Consider the following 7107-nt stretch of genomic DNA (forward strand, 5'->3'; position numbering starts at 1 on the left):
GAGGGTTGTAGACATTGCATCCTAAATGTGCCACTTAGACTTGGGAAATTTAAAATCTCTGTGGGTAACCAGTTGTGGAACTCTGTAAAAATCTCTGTTTAAAAAGAAAGTTTCTTTCTTTCTTTCTTTCTTTCTTTCTTTCTTTCTTTCTTTCTTTCTTTCTTTCTCTTTCTTTCTTCTTTATTTATTTATTATTTAGTTATTTTTGTCTTTTTGATACAGAGTCTCCCTGAAGCCCCAGCTGGCCTGGAACTCACTATGTAGACCAGGCTGGCCTTTAACTCACAGAGATTCATCTGCCTCTGCCTCCCAGTGCAGGGATTAAAGGTGTGCGCCACCATGCTCAGCTCAATAAACTTCTTTGATAGGCAGTGACTGGGGTACTTGTCTACAAATTTAAGGATTGATATTTTGTACCTAGTAAGAAATTTCATTTGTCCAAGTATGTGACAGCCTTGGAGTTTTCTTTAAGATCTATGACCTCTCCAGCTATGTGCATTTGGATAGGTTTACAGCACTACACATGTTTCCTCACATTGAGTGGGCTTTAAGTCCAATTAGGTAGCTGTTGATTACCCCCAAGATAAAAGTGCCATTATCACAGTAATGTCATTTGCTGTGCTGGTCATTGATGTGGTTTTTAGGCCTTGAAGCTGGGGTTGGACTATCAATTGATGTTCTCCCTTAGCAGCTTGTTTAGTGCTCTCCAAAGCAATGAGAGCTAGCCTTCAGGGGAGGTAGCTCCCAGGTCAGTCTCAGGTCTATTGCTCCAAATCCTGTATCTGAAGTATGTCCTGTCTTCAGCAATAGGGTCTTACCGCCAAGTTCTTGGGGGTGTCTCCCACTTATTCTAAACCTCTCCTGTCCCTTCACCATGCCAGATTCCATTGTCAGTATTCTTAATGCTGTCATTATTTGATTGGTCTGTTACAATTGTTATTAACACACTTCAGATACAATGCTAAAAGACATACATATGAATGTTGTATGTTCAAGGTCACACTTTAGGACATCTTTATTTAATCAATTAATTAATCTTTAAATTTATTAAGAATATTTCCTATATAAAAAAACCAAAAAGGATATCTTTCAGAATTTTGGAAATTAGTAATTAATTTTCATTGTAAATGCTGTAAAGAAAAATTAAGAGAATCTCTAAGAGAAGAGCTAATAAAATATTTCAATTTTGAATTCATAAAATGTCTCATATTGAAAGAAAAATATTGGTGAATATATGGCTATAAAGTGAAAAAAAATCTGTTAATCTATAATACATAGTCTATTGATATGGACATAATATTTGGATGATTTTCAGTGGGTTGAAAAATTTCTGAAACAAACCTATGATAGGCCCATATAACATTAAAAAATTAGTCATGTTTTAAAAGAGAAAATAGTACAACAGGTATATAATAAAATTAATAAAGCTCTGAAATAACAGATCACTTTACATTCTTTAGTATCACAATAGCTAATATTTTCAATCAGCTGGTCATTTTGTTACCTACAATGTTGCATAGGGCCATGTTCATATCCCTGTTTCTCAAGCTATAAACCACAGGATTTTGGCTGGGAAATAACAGAGTAAAACACTGAAATGAATAGGTTCAGAGATGATGCAGCTTTTAATGAGCTTAAATATGAAACAAATGCAGAAGCAAGAAACAAGGTTAACACAATAAGATGGGTCATACAAGTGAAGTTTTAAACCTTCCTTCGGCAGAATGAATTCTTAGGATGACAGTGTGTTAACATAGGAAACAACCATTAATATAAAATAAATGAGGGTTGAAGAGATGGCTCAGTGGTTAAAAGCACTGACTGGTCTTGCAGAGGACCTGAATTTTATTCCCAGCACCTGTGGTTACGGGCTGTGGCTGTTCTCCTCCAGCTATGGTTCCTCTCCTGCTCTCTCAGTTCTTCCAATCAGTCATCCATTTCACACCCCAGGGCTGGTGAGGAGTCTGTGCCAGCGTTGCCATATTCAGATGCAGGAGACCAGTTTCAGTGACACAGATCTGTTTTAATGAAGGAAAGTACAAGCTTATATAGGGGTAATAGTCCAATCATAATACAGCATATGTTGTGGGGACTTGGTGATAGATAACAACTCGACAGTCAGGAGAAGTAAAGACCGTATGGGCATGGTGATAAAAAATGGAAATCTAACAGTTCTGGGAAACAGAAACCTAGCCCTGGAGAGGATAGGAACTTGGCAGTTTTGGGAAATTGAAACCTAAAATGCTAAATAAGTCCTGTGGTCATGACCAATCACATCTCGAGATGGAATAAGGGAGGCACACTCAAGGTTCACAAATGTATATAAACACTTGCCTAAAGCTTTAATAAATGAGCTCCTGGTAGACAAGTCTCCCTTCCTCCTTGGTGGTGCCTCGGGAACAGAGGGTTAGCACAGCAGTGCACTCCCCCTCCTTGGCCCCCATCATGCTGTGTGTGGGAGAGGACCCCCTGCAACTGGTGCCCCATGTGAGGAAAGAAAGAGATACTGGCTGAGGCCAATTGGTCTTTCGGGGTGAGTGAGACCTTTAGTATGGGAAACTTAACCTCTAAGAAGCATGAACCGACCCTGGAGGCATTGCATTATATACTTAAGAGCCAAGGGCTAGACATTTCAGACTCTGTAGCCAACCAGGTCTGGGAGACTGTGACTCTTTTGGCCCCATGGGTCCCTGCAGCCAGCCTGTTCTCGGCAGACACCTGGGAAAGGGTTGAGGGCTTGACTAGGAAAAGGGAGCTGCATTTTTGGGATTGAACCCCCTTTGGGATTCTATCCCACTATATCAGCCTTTAAAGGGTGCTTTGGGGGACCCATCCCCACTCAAGAGGGGGAGGCTAGGGATGGGGGTGCCCTCCCTCTCCATGAGGAAGAGGGAGAGATTAAAAATCAGGGAGACTGGGCCCAGTTTGAAGAGGAGAGGAGCAAGGCTGGGGCATGAAAAAACCAAGTTGAGGCTGCGGCAGCTGACCTCAAGGCCCGGCTATCCCTAGAGGTGAAAGAGGTAGAGCGGGGGAAGCAGGCCTCTCAAAGGGAGGCTGGAGAGGCAGAAGGTCCTGAGCCACTCACCCACTGTGGGCCGAATAATTATGATACCCTCCAGTGTGGCCCAGCCAGCTTCCAGCTGCAGGAGCATGCCACTCATACAGGGCCCCTTCCGGTGCCTATGGCACCACAATGGCCGGTGTGTGCAGAAGCATGTCGGCTCAAAGCCCCATAGCCCTCCTGATCCCCTTGCCAAGCCTTCCCTGTTAACCTGGTCCCAGGACCCTGAGGTCCCAGGAGGCCCTGAGGACAATGGGAAACTTCATAAATACTACTCACAGTGATCAATGCCGATGGGGTGGGCTCAACACAAAAACTGGCAGGCTCACCCTGCCTCTTAGACGTGGTGAAAATATGACCTGTGTTACCCATGGACACCCTGCTGGACACTCCTGGGAGCACTGTCAAAACATCACTTTAACAGGGGGTAACTGGGTAGTCCCTACCAAGCCTTCATATTATTGGCTGTGCCAAAAATCAGGTTTGACACCTTGCCTTTCTCTTGCAGTTTTGTGGCAATCAGGGTGGGACATATGCGCCTTGGTCTTCCTCTTCCCTTATGTCATGTATCACTCCACTGAGGAAATGCAGGGCCAGGCCATGCATATACAAAAGAGAGAGTTGCTTTCCACTGTTGTGGTCTCCACACTTGTGGGACTTGGAGCTGGGGGAATGGCCCTTGGAGTTACATCCTTAATTGTGGAGCAAAAAGGCCTCCAACAGATCAGGGAAGATATGGATGCTACCCTACATAAAGTTGAGACAGCTGTCAGGTTTCTCCAGGAGTTGCTTTCCTCTCTACCTCAAGTAGCTTTACAAAATAGGAGAGGGCTCTATCTCCTGTTTCTTCAGCAAGGTTGTGTATGCAAAGCCCTAGGAGAAGAATGCTGTTTCTATGCTAAAAATTCAGGAGTGGTTATGGACAATCTTGACAAATTAAGAGAGGACTTAAACAGGTGTCAGCGAGAACAGGAGTCCTGGTACCAACAGTCGTTCACTGCCTCACCATGGCCCACTACCCTTATTTCTACTCTGTCAGGGCCTCTAATAATCCTTATACTCCTCTGCATTATAAGACCCTGTGTAGTCAATAGGCTCATAAGCTTCATAAAAGGAAAGATAGAACAAGTGCAATTAATGATGCTGTGAGTACAGTACAATCGCCTGCCCACTTCTCCCCCCAAAACACCAGCCTAACCCAAGGCAGGACACCAGCTCACCTAAATCAAGGTTTGGCTGGTCACTGGGGCTCTTCCACAGGCCCTGGTTTCAATTAAAATAAAAAGGGGGAGATGTGGGGACTTGGTGATAGATAACAACTCAATAGTCAGGAGAAGTAAAGACCATATGGGCATGGTGATAAAAAATGGAAACCTAACAGTTCTGGGAAACAGAAACCTAGCCTTGGAAAGGATAGGAACTTGGCAGTTTTGGGAAATTGAAACCTAAAATGCTAAATAAGTCCTGTGGTCATGACCAATCACATCTCAAGATGGAATAAGGGAGGCACACTCAATGTTCATAAATGTATATAAACACTTGCCTAAAACTTTAATAAATGAGCTCCTGCTAGACAAGTCTCCCTGCCTTCTTGGTGGTGCCTCAGGAACAGAGGGTTAGGACAGCACTGCACTCCCCCTCCTTGGCCCCCATCATGCTGTGTGCGGGAGAGGACCACCCGCAATATGGGATCCCTTGTTAGCATGGCAGACTAGTATCTGATTACAATCTAGCGGACCAGATGCCCTATTAGCAGGATAAGTTTCAGTTTCTCTAAGTTTCGGATTCCTGAAAACCATATGACTTACATAGTTTTCTCTCTGATACGAAACAGGAAGCACTGCATTCCAGCATGATAGGTATGTAAGGTAAAAGGAAAAATCAGTCACAATATTTTCTACAACAAGCACTTACAAGGCAGCTAACAACCATCTGTAACTTCAGTTCCTGGGGATCCAATGCCATCTTCTGATTTCAATGTGTTGTGTATGACATGGGTGCATTTACACACATGCAGGCAATACACTCATACACTTAAATATTTAGAAGAAAAAAGGAGAAAAAAACATGAAAGTAAAATAACAGCTGGCAGTGATAAATACATATTCTAGAATTTGTTCTCCAGCACAAGCAAGTATGAGAAGTGGTGGAATATCACAGAAGAATTGATGTATTATGTTGGTACCACAGAATTGGACAGAGAATGTTCCTGCTGCATGAAGGTACCACAGACACACCCACTGAGCCATGCTGCAGCCACCATCTTCACACAGGCAGCTCTATTAATGATGGCTTCATAGTGCAGAGGGAGGCAGATGGCAGCCTAGTGGTCATAAGACATCACCAAACTGAGGGAGAACTCAGTGCCTGCCAGAAATATAAAACAAAAATCCTGTGTAAGATACACCCCAGGAAGGAAGTGGATTTGGGTCACAGAGTTCATGATGGATTTGGAAGCAGTGACAGAGATAAAACAGATGTAAATCAAGGAAAAATTCTTCAGAAAAAAATACATGGGTGATTGGAGATGGTGGTCTATGGTAGTGAGGATGAAAATGAAGATATTTCTCATTAGTGGTGCCTCATAAATCAGGAAGAAGAGTGTGGCACACAGTGTCTGCAGCACCTGGCCATCTGGGAATCCCATGAGCAAGAATTCCACGTAGTTTGTTATGTTGGTTAGTGTCTCAGCCATTGTGACTCTTGTCTGTGGAAATTCAAGGAAAATTAGAATTGTGTCTATTATTTGGATCTCCCTCCCTAAGTTTTTATTATAATTCTTGATTTGTTTTACTCCATTCTTACTGCTGTTTTTGTGATATGATATTGCACAGTGGATGACATCTTTAAAACTGAAAAATTTTCCAATCATGTACAGTAAATTTCATAAAAAGTCATTAAGAACAGTTTAGCTAGTATTATCAAATGATATCATGAACTGTATGTAAGTACATAGAAATAAATTAATTTTTCTATAGAGGAAGTTTTACATCAACTTTGATAGAATGCTTAAAGTTATATGGATTTTTACCACAATATAGCTCAATATTAACCATGCTTGGAAATCTCGTTTATTTCCCAGTAAACTACTTTTATAGTCGAAGAATGCACAAAGAATTTCAGATATTTCTTTCCTTATTTTCTCCCATATGTTTTAATACAGATAACCAAGAAAAGATAACTGGGCATAGGAGAAGATCATTTTGTAAGATGAATGTGGTACAATGGGAGAGCACCTAAGACACTGCTTTCATAGTTAGTCAAGGTCACAAATGGCTCACTGATTTTTTTTACTAATTTAAAGTTAAGTAGATAAAATATCTCTTTTTAAAAATGACTAGAATCTATAACTTTATTTGCTTATTATTTTTATTTTATGTGTACAACTGCCCTACCTACAAGTACATAAGTGTACCACATGTATGCAATGTCCCATAGAGTCCAGAAGAGGGTGTCTAATTTCTTGGAACAGGAGTTATGGACAGTTGTCAGCTGGGGGGTGCTGGAAATTGAACCCAGGTCCTCTGAAGGAATATCAAGTGTTCTTAACCAATGAGCAATCTCTCTGGGCCCTAGAATCTGTACCTTTATATCTCAGAGTATACTATATTTAGGCCACAAAGCAAGCCTCAACAGATATCAAAAATTTTAATGATTTATTGTATCTTATCAAATCCCAGTGAGGGAAAATTAGAAATTGATAGCCAACTAAAGAAAAAATACAGTATATGGAAATTGAATAATACATTCCTGAATGATCAGTGGGTCATATAAGAGCTATAGAAGAAAAAATTTAAATTCTCAAATCAAATGTAAGTGAAAGTGTAATTTAACAAATCCTCTAGTAAACAGCAAAGATATTTCTTTTTTCTTTTTTCTTTTTTCTTTTTTTTTTTTTTTTTTTTTTTTTTTGAGACAGGGCCTCTCTGTAGCCCTAGCTGGTCTGGAACTTGCTATGTAGACAAGGCTGGTCTCAAACTCACAGAGATCTGCTTGCTTCTGCCTCCAAAGTACTGAGATTAAAAGCATGCACCACCATGCCCAGC

General features: G+C 41.2%; 1 pseudogene; it reads right to left on the minus strand.

Annotated features, from left to right (window-relative positions):
• Positions 1-1484: 1484 nt before the first annotated feature.
• On the minus strand, positions 1485-5756 carry LOC108490633 (annotated as a pseudogene).
• Positions 5757-7107: the final 1351 nt, after the last annotated feature.

Source organism: Nannospalax galili, unplaced genomic scaffold (genome assembly GCF_000622305.1).
Source record: "Nannospalax galili isolate Female #2095 unplaced genomic scaffold, S.galili_v1.0 scaffold3234, whole genome shotgun sequence".
NCBI classification, from domain to species: domain Eukaryota; kingdom Metazoa; phylum Chordata; class Mammalia; order Rodentia; family Spalacidae; genus Nannospalax; species Nannospalax galili.